Below are 19,570 nucleotides of genomic sequence, written 5' to 3'. Positions count from 1 at the left end.
GGTCCCTCTCGGTAGGGTAACAAGGGAACGTGTTCAGTGCAGATCAGTGAGTAAGCACAAGCCCGCCTTGTTTCAGTGCCTATGCTTAAACTGAATATAGGCATTTTTATATCACATACAAATACATACTTTGGAGTATCATCTACTAAAACTATGTATGGTAGTGGGTATAGTCCCATTTGCCTATCCATACCTGATCCTCCTGCCCGTCTACCTATGTATCCACCCATAGACTAATATTTGTTGTTACTGATAAAATGCAGTATTGCATAAGCAATAGTATTTGCCTTTACTGTCAATATAAGTTAGAGGGTTTTGTTGCACTATTTTATGGGTAAGTTCCTTAAGATAAGAGTATTTCAGTTTTGCATAATCTTAAACTTCACAAAGTGACTGGAGGCAGAATCAGTACCATCCAAGACTGAAACAGTGCAAATGTTAAGAATGGTACAGTATTCATTATAATCTGCTTATATGTCTCCAGGGAGCTCTGGTAGCATAGTGCCTAAGGCACTTGACTGCTAACCAGAAGGCTGGTGGTTCAAACCCACCAGCCACTCCTTCGAAGGAAGATGGGGCAATCTATTTCCGTAGTGATACTGCCTCGGGAACCCAAGGAGAGGTCGTTATGAGTCGGTCCAACTTGATGGCACATAACAACAGCAACAGGAGTGGGAGACAGTCATTGTTTGGGAAGTATTGAATTTCCATTTATGGTGATGGAAAATTTGTTGGCGATGGCTGCATAATATGATTAATGTAATTGGTGTCATTGAATTGTACACATGAAAAAATTGAATAGGAAAATGCTGTGATATATATACAGTTGACCCTGAACAACATGAGTTTGAACTGTGTGAGTTCACATAAATGAATTGTTTCAAAATATGGAACTTGGAGAATTTCAAGAGCTAACAGACACCACACCAGAAGAATTAACAGAAAACAATGTGATGGAAAATGAGTGCTTCTGAACCAGTGCCTGATGATGAGGAAGAATGCACAGAAGAAGTAGTGCCCGAAAACTAATTGATATTAGACAATTTGGCATAAAGATTCCAATTATTCAAGACTTCTTTTGACTTGTTTTGTTATATGGATCCTTCTATGATATAGGCACTGCAACTAATGGAAATGATGGATTGGTACCATCTAGAATCATTTTTAGAGAAATGAAAACACAAAAAAGTCAGACAAATTATGATATATTTCAGTAAAGTTACAACAAGTGTGCCTGCCTCTCTTCTGCTTCTGCCATCCCTGAGACAGCATGACCAACTCCTTTTTCTCCTCCTCAGTCTACTCAGTGTGAAGACAAGGATGAAGACCTTTATAAGGATCCATTTCCTTATACTTACTTACTTAATAAATAGTTAATAATCATTGTGCAGTACTTACTTATTGTGGATGTGTGTAAGTATTTTCAGGTACTGTACAGCAAAAGCTGTGTTAATCAGCTGTTTATGTTCTCTGTAAGACTTTCAGTCAGTCGTAGGCTATTAGCACTTGTTAAGTTTGGTTGTTGTTGTTATGTGCTATAGAGTCAGACCCAACTCATAGTGACCCCTCTTTGGGTTTCCAAGGCAGTATCACTACAGAAGTAGATTTCCCAACCTTCCTTCTGAGGAGTGGCTGGTGGGTTTGAACTGCCAGCCTTCTGGTTAGCAGTCAAGTGCCTTAGGCACTATGCTACCAGAGCTGCTTTTTAAGTTTTGTTGTTGTTGTTGTTGTTATGTACCATTGAGTTGGACCCAACTCATAGTGACCCCTCCTTGGGTCTCCGAGGCAGTATTACTATGGAAGTAAATTTTAGGGGAGTCAAAACTTATATGCAGATTTTTGACTGTGTGGGGAATGGGGTTTTGTAGCCCCTAACTTACACATTGTTCAAGGGTCAACAATAACAAAGAAATAGAGTACAAACTGTGTGTGTAATCTTAAATTTTCTACTAGCTTCATCAAAGAAAATAAAAAGGAACAAATGAAATTGATTATAATAGTATAATTTAACCCAGTATGTCTGAAATATTATCATTTCACTGTATAATCAATACAAAATTATTAGCAAAATATTTTACATTCTTTTTTTTTTTTTTGCATACTAAATAAATTCACTGTGTATTTTACACTTCCATCACATCTCACTTCAGACTAGCCACATTTCAAGTGCTCAGTAGCCACATGTCATTATTAGTGGCCACCACATTGGAAGTACAACTCTAAGGGTTTCTGGTTCCACTCGGGGAAGTGGAGTGCCTGAATCTCTTCTCTTCTCTTCAAAAGCATAGGAAACACTCCTCTCTTCCTGCCAACATCTCTACTCAGCCCCCAAAATAGGGGAGACTTGCACCAGGAGAAGGCAGAGGGTTCAAGCAGGAAGTTTCCAGAGGTAGACCACTCCTTGGGGTGGGTCCATTCCCCTTGCCCAGAGAGACAGCAAAGAAAGAGAGATGAGGGCTCAGAGGAGGGAACCCTATATTTTCAGATTGTGCACAGCCTTGACCTCCGGAGATTAGATTTGGAGGTAGTAATAAAGGCAAACTTCTTACATAGGTTTGCCTTGGGCCTTACTGGTCAGGCTGTGGTTATCTGTTTTTCCCTGTGGTGTGAGATACTGTGTAAATTGCATATATTTTGACATGTATTTCTGCATGTAACTCAACACCATCTAATGAGATTCTATTTTAAATAAGAGAAAAAAATCAGTTCCTGTAGCCTCACAGTTAGTAAATGGCTGGGCTAGGTAGGACTCAGTATCAGGCCTGCCTGATTCTAAAGCACTTAAACTCTCCACTGGACCACACTACTCATAAAGTTTTCCTCCTCATTTGAGTTTCTAGAGAGAGATACTTCTGCAATAGAAGCAAGATTTCTTTGAGATGTGCTTCCACTTAGTACTCTTTACTGAAATAATTCCCATAAGGGAGTGCCAAAGCATCTTGAAAGGACTTAGAATAATTTAGGGAAATGGCTCAGGACTAAGTTTAGAAAACCATGGTCCTAGGAATATATTTTTCATTTCTGATCATAGGCACAATTTGATGTCAAGGTTATGCTTGCTTCATGAAAAGAATTTGGGAGGATTCCATCCTTTTCTATGTCCTGGAATAGTTTGAGTAGGATTAGTGTTAATACTTCTCTGATCATTTGTTAGAATTCTCTGGTGAAACTCTCTGGGCCAGGATGTTTTTTTTGGTAATTTTTTAATGACCTGTTCATTTTTTTCTTTTGTTTTATGAGTCTTCAACTTTTCTACCTCAGTCTGTGTTAATTTAGGTAAGTGGTATGTTTCTAGAAGTCTGTTTCTTCTAGATTTCCAAATTTGTTGGAGGACAGTTCTTCATAGTATCCTGATAGTTTTTATTTTAATTGGGTCTGTTGTAATGTCATGCAATTCATTTCTTATTCTTGTTATTTGTATTCTCTCCCTCTTTTCCTTTGTTAAATTTTCCAATGGTTTGTCAATTTTATTAATCTTCTATTTTCTGTCTCATTGATTTCTGTTTGAATCTTTATTATTTCCTTTTTTTTCTGGTGACTGTAGGCTTTTCTTGCTGTTTTTTTCCTACTTATTGGAGATGTTGGTTTAAAGTATTGATCTGGCTCTTTCTTCTTTTTTGATGTGTATATTTATTGCTATAAATTGACCTCTGATCACTGCTTTTGCTATGTCCCAAAGATTTTCATATGTTGTGTTTTCATTCTTGTTTGATTCAAGGAATTTTTTAATTTCATTTTTTATTTCTTCTATTACCTGGTCGTCCTTAAGGAGGGTGTTATTCAGTTTCAATTGTGTTTGCTCTTTTACCATTGATCTTCTTATTGTTGATTTCCAATTTGATAGCATTGTGATCTGAGAAGATGTTTTGCAATATTTCAGTGTTTTTAAATTTATGAAGGCTTGCTTATGGCCTAACATATGGTCTATCATAGAGAATGTTCCGTGTACACTGGAAAAGAATGTATATGGTGCTGCTGTTGGGTGGAGTGCTCTATAGATATGTATAAGGTCAAGTTAGTGGATTGTGTTGTTTAGTTGTTCTGCGTCTTTATTGAGTTTCTTTCCAGTTCTATCTTTTCTTGAAAGTGGTGTATTAAAGTCTCCTACTATGACTGCGGAGTCATCCCTTTGTCTTTTCAATTCTGTTAAAGTCTGATTTATGTATTTTGGGTCCATAGATATTTATTATGGTTATATCTTCTTGTTTGATTGATCTTTTAATCATTATATAATGTCCTTCTTTGTCTCTTATGGTGGTTTTTGTCTTACAGTTAAGTTTATCAGAACTTAATATTGCATAGACACAATTTGAAAATATATAATGCACTTCATGTGTTTGCAAATTCTTTCCTTCCTCTTTTGGTATTTGTAGGCTATCTATGATTTTTAATATAGACTACATCAGACTACTGTGTCTGAAACTACCTATTCTGAAAGCAAATGACATAAACAAGACATTTCTTCTTTCTGCAATTTAGCCAAACAGCTAAGTAAGTCTTAATATGCTTTTTTCAGAACAAAGTTGTTTGCTACAGTCCCAACTAAGAAATGGCAATTTCCACACATGAAATTCCCTTACAGTGAATGCATCCCTAACCCAATCATCTTAAAATTGAGGGTATTTTAAGAGTCCAAAAACCCAGGTCTAATTGCACTGTATGCTCATCAACACTCAGTATTTTCTATTTTAGTTTTTACTTTAGCCATTCTAATAGATGTGTCTCATTGTGGTTTCTTTTTCATTTAGGAAGGAGAGTTTTGCTAAATAGAATTCTGGCTTGACATGTGTTTTTTTCTTTCTGCACTTTAAAGAAGACATTCCATTGTCAATTTGCCTCTACTGTTTTTGATGCTATGTCTGCGATTATTCATATTTTCCCCTTGTATTAATGTATTGTTTTCCCCTGGCTGCTTTCAAGATTTTCTTTGTATTTTTGAATTTTAATAGTTTGACTGTGGAGTTCATTGAGCTTCTTGAGTATGTAAAATTAGGGTATTTTTTAACCAAGTTTTTGGCACTTTAACCTATTAGTTATTCATTGAATTTTCTACCCTATTTCCTTGCCTTCAGGGAGTTAATCATTATACAGGTGTCTAAGAAACTGTTCAATTTTCTTCAAGTCTTTTTTTTCCCCTAACTCTTTTCCTCAAATTAGGTAACTTCTTCTACTTCTTTTTTTCTCTAAAAAAATAGTGTATTCTCTGCTTTTTCTTCATGTAAAATTTTCATGACAGTTTATCAACACATTTACCCCCACTTAAAGGAAACCCAACATATAAAATCAAAATTTCCACAGAAAATACATTAGAATATCTTTACTCATTTGTTTTGTGTGTGTGTGTGTGTGTGTGTGTATACCTGTTTTTTCTTTTTTTAATTTTGATTTGGGTACAAATTTACAAAGCAGGTTTGTTTTACTCTCAACAGTTCATAAACATTTGATTTCATGGCCCCAATTACAATGCCCAACCATAAAAATCTCTCCTCACCTCTCTTCCCCATGACCACCACCCTGTACCCTTCTTATCTCTGTAGTGCTGTTTGTCCAGCTTTCCCTCCATGTGAATGTTGCCCCTGTGATATCTCATGGCTAGTTGATCCAAGAGGTGCATCTTCATAGGGTAAGTGGGTGCATCTTCCTGGGGTAGGTGTTCTGCATGTATGTCTTTCTGCTGTTGGGCTGGGAGCCAATGCATAGAAGTGAGTCCCTTTCTAGGCCCAAAGGATAACCTGGGGATATAGTCTCAGGGGTTCTACTAGTCTCTATCTGACCAGGAATTCTGGTCATTTTTGGTTTTGACTAAAATTAGATAATTTCTATTGCTGTACCTTTACATTTCTTTTGCTGTTTCTAAGCTGCTGTTAAGCTCAAATAATAACTTTTTGGTTTTAATTTCAGATAATGAATCCTTCTGTTTGGTTCTTTTCTTTTTAATAATTTCCATTTATCTACTGAGTGTCCATATCTGTTATTCATTATGAGTGTGTTTTCCTTTACTCCTATAGACATATTTTAATAGCTGCTTCAAATTTGTCTGATAATTGTAACATTTTGGAATCCTGGAGTTAGTTTTCACTGTCTACCCTTTCTTTGGTGTGTAGATTACATTTTCTTATTTCTTCACTGTCATGATTTTTATTGTGTTCTGGTGTTTTAATTTGATGTAATAGTAATATTTAAAGTATGGTAAAGTTGAACATGAATCTACAGAAGGAGGGTAGAAACATTTAAAGATGTATTATACTCACAGTCCCTGCTGTTCACAGCATAGCAAAATGCAGGACCACTCAGTTGCACTTTGGAACAGAGTGACAAGCTGGGATTTTAAGAGGTGGTTTGTGTATGGCATGCAGAATGAGATTAGCTATGTTTCTCAGGCTTCCTGAGGATTGAGGATTTTCAGTAATTCTGAAGGCTCTAGGGCATAGGGACTATCCCTGTTTGCTAGGTTCTCAGCCTGAGGGAATTAGAGTGGATGCAGAGTGGCCCAGGAGTGTGAGAATCCAGTAAGGAGAATAGTTGGAGATTAGACTTAATCATATAATCAAGAAGAAAAGCTGACCAGCCTGTAGCCAGGGCCTCAAAACTGGGTCAAGACAGCATTTATAGAATGTTATATAATTGACTCCTTGATGATTGACATGATTCCTGAGTGTGATTATTTGTGTTACTTGAGTGCCTTGAATGTTGGAGGAAAATTCTAGGCAGTAGGGCTTATGTAGGAGCTCTGGTGGTGTAGTGCCTAAGGCATTTAACTGCTAACCAGAAGGCTGTCAGTTCAAACCCACCAGCCAGTCTTTGGAAGGAAGGGTGAGCAATATACTTCAGTAGTTATACCGCCTTGGAAACCCAAGGAGGGGTCGCTATGAGTTGGATCCAACTCAATGGCAGTGAGTTTTTTCTGTTTTTTTTTTTTTTGAGGGCTTAAGTTATACCTATACAGTATAGAAAAAATTTTATTATAACAGTAAAAAGGAGGAAAACAAATAGAAGTATAAGAAGTCCCTTCTAGGCTGGCCTATGATCAGTTTCCCCATTTATATGTCATTAGCCAAGAAAAACAAAGCTTGCATCTGCAAAAATATATTAGAGTCCTAAAGTGTGTCAAAAGTTATCTTTTTCATGGTGTATTTCTTGTATCAAGGTGACAGGTCCAGGAATCAATGATAGTTGGAGAATATAAAATGATACTTCAGTAAGGTATATATAAAGGTTCGTTACAAGGTTTGTAACCAAGGGGAAAGGGTAGTTGTGGTGGTCATAGTAGGGGATACAGAGTGAGAAGTCATGGTGGAAAGCTGGAGCAGGGAGTAGGAGGACTTGGAAGTCATCTCCTCACAGGGTCAAGTAGTGGACCAACATGAAGGAGATTCATCCTGGGGAAAAGCAATAATCTCCATTAATTTTTAGAATGCCACAGATAGAAGTAAACTCTGTAAGTGTTCTTGTTAAGTATGGAAGTATAAAGTTGTATGTTTTGGTACAAAACAAGAAGTACAGCAGGATTATGGGCTGAACAAACAGCAAGCTCGGGAAACATACTAGAATCCATAGTGTGAAATGAAGAAAAGGAATAATTGTTCTGTGTCCAATTTTCAGTACCTTAGGAGAGGCAACCCATGGCATCACTGGGCAGTGATCTCAGGGTCTGGGGCAAAGTGGTATCTAGTGCAGGGGATGAAGTCATCTCCCACACAGGGGGCAATGTCATTTGAGAGGGTGTGACTGGGGTATCTTTCCTAGTTGGGTGTGCACTTTCCTGATATGGGTCATGAGGTGTTTTTTTTTTTTTTTTTTTTTTTTTTTTTTTTTTTTTTTTTTTTTTTTTTTTTTTTTTTTTTTTTTTTTTTTTTTTTTTTTTTTCTTTTTTTTTTTTTTTTTTTTTTTTTTGGTTCTATAATATAACAGGCTGAGTCTCTGGTTGAATCTGCAGGCAATGTTGGACCTCATATACAATGAGTCTTAAAACATATGTAGTAGAAATGTAAATGCAATATCACAATGTCTCAGAGACAACTGACCATCCCAGTTCATACAACAAAGGAAGATAAAACAGTACAAACAAGGGGTCAGGATACAGACCCAGAAAACCTCTCTGAGGAAGAAAAGGCATTGGAACTGACTGATAAGGAATTCAAAAGATTCATATTTAGGTATCTGTAATGGATTGAGAGACACATCAAAAAAATACTGACAAAATTAAGGAAAACATAGACAAAACGCTAGAACCATTTAGGGAAACAAAAGAACAAACTGACAAACAAGAAATTAGAAACCATACAAAAGCAACAAGTAGAGATCCAGATGATCAGTACTAAGTCAGAAATAGATAGCACATTGAATGGGCAAAGGAGTAGAATAAAATCAGTGGAAGACAGACTTAGTGAGATTGAAGACAAAACCCTCAATACTAAGGGAGAAATATTAAAAAAAAGATCAAAATAAAAAAAGCTTAAGATTCATGTGGGACACAATCAAGAAGAATAACTTGAATGTGATTAGATTCTAGAACAGGATAAGACAAATAAAACCACAGAGAAAATTGTCAAAGATTTGTTGGCAGAGACCTTCCCTAATATGATGAAAGATGAGAAGATATCTATTCAGGAAGTTCAACAAACCCAAAAAAGGATGGACCTCAAAAGAAAATCACCAAATCAAACTCACCAAAGACAAAAACAAAGAAAGAATCCTGGAAGCAGCATGAGAAAAAAAAAAAAAAAATTACCTAGAAAGGGCAACCAACAAGACAAAGCTCTGATCTTGGAAGAAATAATGCAGGCAAGAAGGCAGCAGGATGATATATATAAGACCCTGAAAGAAAAAAAATTTCCAACCAAGAATCCCTCAGATATGATGGTGAAATTAGGACATTTCCAGATAAAAAGAAATTAAAACTGTTCCAGCCTTATAAGATATGATAAAGAGAATTCTTTGGACAGAGAATTAATAACAGCAGACAACAACTGGTGATTAACACACATGACAACATAACCCCAAAACCAACCCCACTGTAGAATTATCCAAAGTAAAACAAACTTACAAGACTATAAACAGGGAACCAGAGACATCAATTGAAAAATGAGGACAACTACAAACCAAAAAGAGGGAACAAACAGTGTAGATACAGAACTTCTAAATGGTGCGGAAGTCAAGACAATTGTGAGATACAATTGACTGTTCTAAATGTGGGAACAAAATGATAAATCACAGGGTAATCTCAAAGAAAATTAATAAACATTTGCATCAAAATAAAAAAGAGAGGCACAAATATTTAGCAAATACTAAAACATAGCCACTCCTCAGAAGGAAGATGGGGCAATCTACTTCCGTAGTGATACTGCCTCAGAAACCCAAGGAGGGGTTGCTATGAGTCAGGTCTGACTCGATGGCACATAACAACAACAAACAACAAAAACAATAGCAATGGAGAAAATGGTAACAAATTCCATAAACAAAATGAACTCAGCACAGAAAATTATATGGGCCAAAGAAATCAGCATTACCATGAAAACACACATGACAAAATGACAGCAATAAATTCATACTTGTCAATAATTACACTGAATGTAAATGGATTAAATGTACCACTCTAGTGATGGAGAGTTGGAGACTGGATAAGAAAACATGCTGTCTACAAGAGACTCACCTAAGTACAAAGACAAAAATAGAATAAAAATCAAAGGTTGGAACAAGATATGTCAAGCAAATGGCAATCAAAAAAAGAGCTGAAGTGGAAACATTAATTTCTGACAAAATAGGTTTTAAGATGAAAACCAGCATAAGAGACTAGAGAAAGAGAAAAAAAGGGAGAGGTTGATTAAAGGCTCAATCGAGCAAGAGGACATAACCATAATAAATATCTGTGCACCCAATGAAAGAGCCCCAAAATACATAAATCAGACTTTAACAGAATTGAAAAGATAAATAGATGAATCCACAGTAATAGTTGTTGTTGTGGTTGTTATGTGCCATCGAGTCGGACGCGACTCATAGCAACCCCTCCTTGAGCTTCCGAGTCAGTATCACTATGGAAGTAGATTGCCCCACCTTCCTTCCGAGGAGTGGCTGGTGGGTTTGAACCGCCAGCCTTCTGGTTAGCATTCAAGTGCCTTAGGTACTACACTACCAGAGCTAGGAGATTTTAATACATCACTTTCAATGAAAGATAAAACAACTAAAAAGAAACTCAACAAAGATACAGAACTAAACAATGCAATCAACCAACTTTACCTTATAGACATCTACAAAACGCTTCACCCAACAATGTTGTTGTTGTTTGCCGTCGAGTCTGAACTGACTCATAGTGACCCCTCCTTGGGTTTCCAAGGTGGTATCACTACAGAAATAGATTGCCCAACCTTCTGAGGAGCAGCTGGTGGGTTTGAACTGCAGCCTTCTGGTTAGCAGTCAGGTGTCTTAGGCACTATGCTACCAGAGCTCCCTCACCCCAAAATAGTAAAATATATATTATTTTCTAGTGCACATGAGACATTCTCAGCACAGACCATATGTTAGGCCACAAAGTAAACCTCAATAATTGATAAACATTGAAATACTGCGAAGTATCTTCTCGGATCACAGTGTGGTCAAATTAGAAATCAACAATAGGAAGATCAGTGGAAAAAGAGCAAACACATGGAAACTGAATAACGCACCCCTTAAAAACTACTGGGTAATAGAAGAAATAAACAGTGAAATAATAATAATAATAATAAATTCCTCAAATCAAAGAAGAATGAAAACACAGTAAACCAATATTTTGGGACATCACAGCAAAAGCAGTGATCAGAGAGTAATTTATAGCAATAAATGCACACATTAAAAAAGAAGAAAGAGCCAAAATCAACACGTTACCCCACATCTCCAACAACTGGAAAAAGGGCAGCAAAAAAAAAAAAAAAACCTACTGTCACCACAATAATAACAAAAAATAATAAAGATTCCAGTGGAAATAAATGAAACAGAAACATAAGACAATAGAAAAAAACTAGATTAGAAGTTGGTTCTCTGAAAAGATTAATAAAATTGACAAATAATTGGCAAATTTACCAAAGGAAAAGAAGGAGAAAATGCAAATAACAAATAAGAAATGAAATGGGCAACATCACAACAGAACCAACCAAAATAAAAAGGATAATATCAGGATATGATGAAGAACTGTACTTCAACAAATTTGAAAACTTAGAAAAAATGGACAGATTTCTAGAAACACTCTACTTACCTAAACTAACACAAACTGAAAATGTGAAAAGACACATAACAGAAGAAATTGGACAGGTCATTAAAAAAAAAAAAAAAAAAAACCTACCAACAGAAAAAAGCCCTGGTCAGACAGATTCACTGGAGAATTCTACCAAACAGAGAAGAGTTGACACCAATCCTAATCATACTATTCAAGAACATGGAAAAGATGGAATCCTCCCAAAATTATTTTATGAAGCAAGCATAACCTTGATACCAAAACCAGGCAAAGACATCACTAAAAAGGAAAAATACAGACCAGTATCCCTCATGAATACAGATGCAAAGATCTTCAACAAAATCCTAGCCAATAGACTCCAACAACATATCAAAAAATAATACAATGTGAACAAGTGAGATTCGGACCAGGTATGCAAGGATGGTTCAACATTAGAAAAACTATCAATGTGATCCATCACATAAGTAAAACAAAGGAAAGAACCTCATGATCCTATCAATTGATGCAGAACAGCATTTGATAAAATCCAACACACATTCCTGATAAAAACTCTCACAATAGCACTAAAGGAAAAGGAAGACACAGAGAAGTGCACAAGAGGAACAGATAACAAAGATAAACACTTTTATATATGCAATACTTCATTATCAGTAATAACAAACATTAGTCTACAGGTAGATACATAGCTAGACAGGCTGAATGATCAGGTATGTCTAGACAAAAGGGAATATACCCATGGCGATATATAAGGTTGTATTTGTTATGTGCTGTTGAGTTGTCTCCTACTCATAGAGACTTTATGTACAACAGAACAAAACACTCCCCAGTCCCATGCCAGTCTCATGATCCATATTATACCTGAGCCCATCACTGCAGCCACTGTGTCAATCCCTCTCGTTGAGGGCCTTCCCCTTTTTTGTTCACTCTCCACTTTACTAAGCATGACATCCTTCTGCAAAGAATGGTCCCTTCTAGCAACATGACCAAAATAGGTGAGATGAAGTCTGGCCATTCTCGTTTCCAAGGAGCATTCTGGCCTGCACTTATTCCAGGACAGATCTGTTAGGTTTTTTTTTAGCAGTCCAAGGTACTTTCAGCATTCTTTGCTAACACCACAGCTCAAAAGCAGCAACTATTCTCAGTCTTCCTTATTCATTGTCCAGCTCTCAGATGCATATGAGGTGATTGGGTTAAGTGCACCTTAGTCTTCAAGGAGATATCTTTGCTCTTCAGCAGTTGAAAGAGGTCTTTTGCAGCAGATTTGCCCAGTGCAATATGTTTGACGTCTTGATTGCTTGTTTCCATTGACATTGATTGTAGAACCAAGTAATGTGAAGTCTTTCACAACTTCAGTCTTTTCTCCATTTATCATGATGCTGCTTATTGGTCCAGTTATGAGGATTTTTGTTTTCTTTATATTGTGCCTAAGGCATTTGACTGCTAACCAGAAGGCTGGCGATCAAACCCATCAGCCACTCATTGGAAGAAGATTGGGCAATCTACTTCTGTAGAGACACCACCTCGGAAACCCAAGGAGGGGTTGCCATGAGTCAGGATTGACTCAATGGCAGTGAGTTGAGTAATCCATACTGTAGACTGTAGTCTCTAATCTTCATCAGTAAGTGCTCCAAGTCATCCTCAATTTCAGTAAGCAAAGTTGTGCCATCTACATATCGCAGGTTGTTAATGAGCCTTCCTCCTATCCTGATACCATGTTTTTCTTCATATAGTCCAGCTTCTCGGATTATTTGCTCAGCATACAGATGGCATAAGTATGCTGAAAGGATACAACCCTGACACACTCCCTTCCTGGTTTTAAACCATGCAGTGTCCCCTTGTTCTCTGAATGGCAGCCTCCTGCTCTATGTACAAGTTCCTCATGAGTACAATTAAATGTTCTGAAATTCCCATTCTTCTAAATGTTATCCACAATTTGTTATGATCCACAAAATCAAATGCTTTTGCATAGTCAATAAAACACAAGTAAACATCCTTCTGGTATTATTTGCTTTGAGCCAAGATCCATCTGACATCAGCTATGATATCCCTCACTCCTTGTCCCCTTCTGAATCCAGCTTGCATTTCTGGAAGTTCTCTGTCAATATACTGCTGCAACCATTTTTGAATTATCTTCAGTAAGATTTTACTTCTGTGTCATATCAATGATACTGTTTGATAATTTCCACATTCTGTGAGATCATCTCTCTTTGGAATGGGTACAAATATGAATCTCTTCCCATCAGTCAGCCAGGTAGCTGTCTTCCAAATCTCTTGGGCATAGCCGAGTGAGTGCCTCCAGCATGACATCCATTTGTTGAAACATCTCAATAGATATTGCATCAATACCTGGAGCCTTGTTTTGTGTGTGTGTGTGTGTGTGTGTGTGCCAGTTCCTTCACTGCTGCAGCAACTTCTGCCTTCTGTATCATTGGTTCTTTATCATATGCCACCTCCTGAAATTGGATGATCATCTACCAATTCTTGTTATAGTGACTCTGTATTCCATCCACCGTCTTTTGATGTTTCCTGCATCATTCAACATATTGCCCGTGGAATCTTTCAATATTGCAATTCAAGGCTTAAATTTTTTCCTTAGTTCTTTCAGCTTGAGAAAGGTCAAGCATGCTCTTCTCTTTTGGTTTTCTAACTCCAGGTCTTTGCACATTTCATTGTAATAATTGGCTTTGTCTCCTCGAGCTGCTCTTTGAGATCTTCTGTTCAGCTTTTTTATCTTGTCATTTCTTCCATTTGCTTTAGCTACTCTCCATTCAAGGGCAAGTTTCAGAGTCTCTTTTGACATCCATTTTGGTCTTTTCTCCCTTGTTCTGTCTTTGTAATGACCTTTTGCTTTCTTCATGAATGATGTTATTGATGTCATCCCACAATTCTTTTGGTTTTCCATCATTGGTGTTCAGTACATCAAATCTATTCTTTAGAAGGTCTCTAAATTCAGGAGGGAAATAATCAAGGTCATATTTTGGTTCTCATGTACTTCTTTTAATGTCTTCAGCTTCAACTTGAACTTGCATATGAGCAATTGATAGTCAGTTCCACAGTCAGCTCCTGGCCCTGTTTTGGCTGAAGATATTGAGATTCTCCATTGCCTCTTGCCATAGATGTAGTCATTCTGATTCCTGTGTACTCCGTCTGGTGAAGTCCACATGTAGAGCTGCCATTCGTGTTGTTGAAAAAAGATATTTGCACTGAATAAGTCATTGGTCCTGCAAAATTCTCTTATGCGTCTCCATCATTATTTCTACCATAAGGCCATATTTTCCAACTACCAGTGATTCTTCTTTGTTTCCAACTTTTGTATTCCAATCACCAGTGATAATGAACACATCTTGATTGCACATTTTGTCAATTTCAGACTGTAGAAGTTGGTAAAAATCTTCAATTTCCTCATCTTTGGCTATGGTTGTTGGTGTGTAAATTTGAATAATAGTAGTATTAACTGGTCTTCCTGGTGGCATATGGATATTATTTTATCACTGACAGCATTGTACTTCAGGACAGATCTTGATACATTCTTTGTGATGATGAATGCCATGCTGTTCTTCTTCAATTTATCATTCCTGGTGTAGTAGGTGATATGATTATCTGATTCAAAAAGGCCCAAACCAGTACATTTCAGCTCACTAATTCCTAGGATATCGAACTTTATGTGTTCCATTTCATTTTTCTTTTACAACTTCCAATTTTCCTAGATTCATGCTTTGTACATTCCATGTCTGATTATTAATGGATATTATATAAAGTTGGCAGACAATATTTCTACATATGTACCTGTGCTATATGAAGGTCCATATATACATTTGTGCTATAAGAAGGTCCATATATATAATAGAGCTAATGGATCAAAGTTATGATGACTTCTTGTGTTGCTGTTATGTGCCGTCGAGTCGGCCCCGACTCATAGCGACCCCTCCTTGGGTTTCCGAGACAGTATCACTATGGAAGTAGGATTGCCCAACTTCTTAGACATAGCTAAACACCCTGAGGTAACCAGTTGTTGGACCTGTGGGCTCAGAACAATGGTCCTGGGGGATCTCAAGTTCAATTGGCATAACATATTACAAAAAAATACTGTTCTACATCCTATTTTGATGAGTAGCAATGAGATCTTAAAAGCTTGCAAGCGGCCATCTAAGATGCCACAATTGATCTCTCCTTGTCCAGAGCAAAGAATATTGAAGAAAACCAAACATACATTATTATGTTAGCAATTAGTCCAAGGGACTAGTGGACCTTGTGAACCTCAGCCTATATGACCACAAGACCAGAACTAGATGGTGCCTGTCTAGCACTGTCAAACACTTGGAAAGGGATCAAAATAGAAGATCCTGAATAGAGTGGGGAAAAAAATGTGGAACAAAACTCAAAATCATAAAAGAGACCAGGCTTTCTGGTCTGATAGAGACTGGTGAAACCTCTGAGACTATGTCCCCTAGTCACTCTTAGGGTCTTTAATTGAAATCACATCCATGGCTTCCAGGCAAACAATAGACAGGAATATATGGTGAACATATAGCAGGTAGGTAGTCATACAAACAATCATGGGAGATCACAAGGGTGGTATTTGCACACGGAGATAGCTCAGAGGGCAGGGCTGCATAGGAAAAAAAGACACAGGGCAAAAGTACCTACAGGGAGGAAATGGGAGGATGGCTGTTACATTATGGGAATTGCAGTCAACATCATGAAATAAAATGTGTATGAACTGCTGTATGGAAAATAAATCTGCTCTATAAACTTTCACCCAGATCACAATAAGTAAATAAACTCTCAGTAAAATAAGAATGGAAGGGAAATTCTTCAACATAATAAAGGGCATATGTGCAAAAACAACAGCCAACATTATTCTCAATGGAGAGAGCCTGAAACCATTCCTCTTGAGAACGGGAACCAAACAAGGATGCTCTCTGTCACCACTTCTATTCAACATTGTATTGGAAGTCCTAGCCAGGGCAATAAGACAAGGAAAGGGAATTAAAAGATATCCAAATTGCTGCCAGATAAATAAAACTACCTCTCTGTGCAGATGATATGATCCTATATATAGAAAACCCAAGAGATTCAGCAAGAAAACTAAGGAAACTAATTGAGAAATTTAGCATAGTGACAGGAGACAGGAACATACAAAAATCAGTAGGATTCCTCTACACCACCAAAGAAATCTCTGAAAAAGAAATACCACAATCAATACCATTTAAAATAGCTACCAAAAAGATAAAATACTTGGGAGTAAATCTTACCAGGAACACAAAAGACTTATACAAAGAAAACTACAAAACACTACTTCAAGAAACTATAAGAGATCTACATAAATGTAAGAACTTAACATGCTCATGGATAGGAAGACTGAACATTGTCAATACTGAATAGTGAACATTGTGAATGTCAGTATTTCCAAGAGCAATCTATGCATTCGTTGCAATTTCAATCCAGATTCCATCAACATTCTTTAAGGATGTGGAAAAACAAATCACTAATTTTGTGTGGAAAGGAAAGAGCCCTCAGATAAGCAAAGCACTATTGAGAACAAAGTAGAAGGTCTCACACTCTTCAATCTCAATACCTACCATACAGCCATAGTAGTCAAAACAGCCTGGTATTGGTACAACAACAGACCCATAGACTGGTGGAATATAATTGAGAACCCAGAAGTAGGTCTATCCACCACCTGTGGTTAGCTGATCTTTGACAAAGGGCAGAAATCCATTAAGGGGGAAGAGATACTCTCTCTAACAATTAGTGCTGGCAAACTTGCATTTGCAGAAAAATGAAACAAGATCTTCACCTCACAACATACACAAAAACTAACTCCAGATGTATCAAAGACTTCAATGTGAAACATAAAACGGTAGAGTTCATAAAACAAAAAAAGCTTAGGGGCCCTAATATAAGGCATTAATAGACCACCAAACATAAGTAAAAATACACAAACAGCAGAAGATAAACTAGTTGACTGACACCTTCTAAAAATTAAATTCTTATGCATATCAAAATCTTCTCCGAAAGAGTAAAAGGAAAATGTACAGATTGGGAAAAAATATTTGGCAATGACATATCTGACAAGGGACTTACCTCTAAAATTTATAGAAAACTCCAACACCTCAACATCAAAAAGAAATAATTCAATTAAAAAATGGGCAGAAAACATGAACAGACACTTCACCTAAGCAGATATTCAGGCAGCCAACAAACACATGAAGAAATGTTTGTGATCATTAGCCATTAGAGATATGCAAAACAAAACAACAATAAGATACCATCTCACTCTAGCATTAATAGCAAAACTCAACAAGACGGAAAACAACAAATGCTGCCAAGGATGTGGAGAGATTGGGACTCTTCATACACTGTTGGTGGGACTGTAAAATATACAACCACTGTGGAAAACGGTATGGCAATTTCTTAAAAAGTTGGAAATAGAAATACCATTTGATCCACCAACCCTGTTACTGGGTATATAGCCTAAAGAAGCAAGTGTCAGAGCATGAATAGATACAGGCACACCCATATTCTTTGCAGCACTATTCACAATAGCAAAGAGATGGAAACAACATAAGTGCTATCAGTGGAGGAATGGATTACCAAACTGTGGTCCATACACACAATGGGATACTATGCAACACTAAAGAATAATATAGAATCCACAAAACACCTCATAAAGTGGAGGAACTTGGAGGACATTAAGCTGAATGGAATATGTCAATCACAGAAGGATAAATATTGTATTAGCCCACTATTGGAAAAAGTCAAGGGAAGGTTTACATATGGAAGGAAACTTTATTGATCATCAGGGATGGGAGGGGAGGGGAGGGGAGGGAAAATTGCCAGATAGGAAGAGACAAGTATTGATTTGGGTAAACCAAACCAAAACCAAACACACTGCCATTGAGTTGGATCCAATTCATAGTGACCCCTCCTTGGGTTTCAAGGCAGTATCGCTATGGAAGTAGATTGCCCAACCTTCCTTCCAAGGAGTGGCTAATAGGTTTGAACCATTCCTCTTGTTACTCTTCTACCCTACACCTGCTTGGTGAACGGAGTTGCGGCCATCCCCCACTCCCATCTACCTTCTAGGACCACAGGAACTCCATCACAGTCTGTGTGTTCAGATGGAGCCTGGTACCCTGCCTTGTCCTCCACCGAATTTTTTATTTTTATTTTTATTTATTTATTATTATTTATTTTCTTTTTCGCTTTCTTTTTTCTGGTGATTAGTTTGCTTGTATTTGTCTGTTTTAAAACAACTAATATTATTAATACTTTTGTCCTTTTCATTATTATTCTTAATCTTCCCCTCCCAGGTCCTAGTTTTCAGCGTATTTTATTTTCCCTATGCCTGGTTGAATTTTTTTTTTTTTTAATTTAAGGTTTTTTTTTTTTTTTTTTCCCCCTTTTTCCTCATGGTTAACCCTGTTCCTTGACTTTATTTTTGCATTTTTCCCTTTTTTTTTTTTCATTTACTATTCTCCTTCTCTACTTTTTTTTTCTTAGTGCCCTATCCCCAGATTATTGGCAGTTTTCTTGATTTTTCTTCTGTTTTTTTCCCTTTCTTCTTTTTTTTGTTACTGTTCCTGTGTGATTACATGGTGTGTTTATTGTCCATGGGCATTTAGTTTGTTGATGGTTATTCAATTGTAATTTGTGTCTAACTGAGTGGGAGACAACAGTCCCCATAAGATACAACTACACCCACACCTCATGCAACTTCACTTACTGAGTGAGAACCACTACCTCCTTCTCCACCAATGGGCCAAGGATAAAAAACCACCAAGAAGAGCCTGAATCACCCTTGGCTGCTCTTCACAAACAATTAACAGAGATCTAAATACAACAACACCACGATGCCTCGGAAACAACAGACCATCACAGTCCACACAAAGAAGCAAGATAAAGTGGTAGAAACATGGGAGCACGATACAGACCTAGAACACATGCCTGAGCAAGAAGCAGCATTGGAACTCTCTGATAAGGAATTCAAAAGAATTATCTTATGTATCTTCAAAGGATTGAGAGACAGACCAAAGAAAACACAGAAAAAAACCATAGAAGAATTTTAGAAGTAAATACAAAAACAAAATGACAAAATAAATGAAAAATTAGAAATGATTTTAAATCTACAGGTAGAAATCCAGAAGATTAATACTAAATTGTCAGAAATAGATAACACATTGGAAGGGCAATGGAGAAGAATTGATGTGATGGAAGACAGAATTAATGAGATTGAAGACAAATACCTGAATACTTCTTTGGAAAGGGATCAGTCAGAAAAAAGATCAAAACAAAATGAAGAAAGCCTAAGGTTCATGGGGGATACCATCAAAAGGAATAACTTACGTGTCATTGGAATTC

Source organism: Orycteropus afer, unplaced genomic scaffold (assembly GCF_000298275.1).
Source record: "Orycteropus afer afer isolate SDZICR_OR568_19922 unplaced genomic scaffold, OryAfe1.0 scaffold00027, whole genome shotgun sequence".
NCBI lineage: Eukaryota > Metazoa > Chordata > Mammalia > Tubulidentata > Orycteropodidae > Orycteropus > Orycteropus afer.
Note: the sequence above shows the minus strand (reverse complement) of the source record.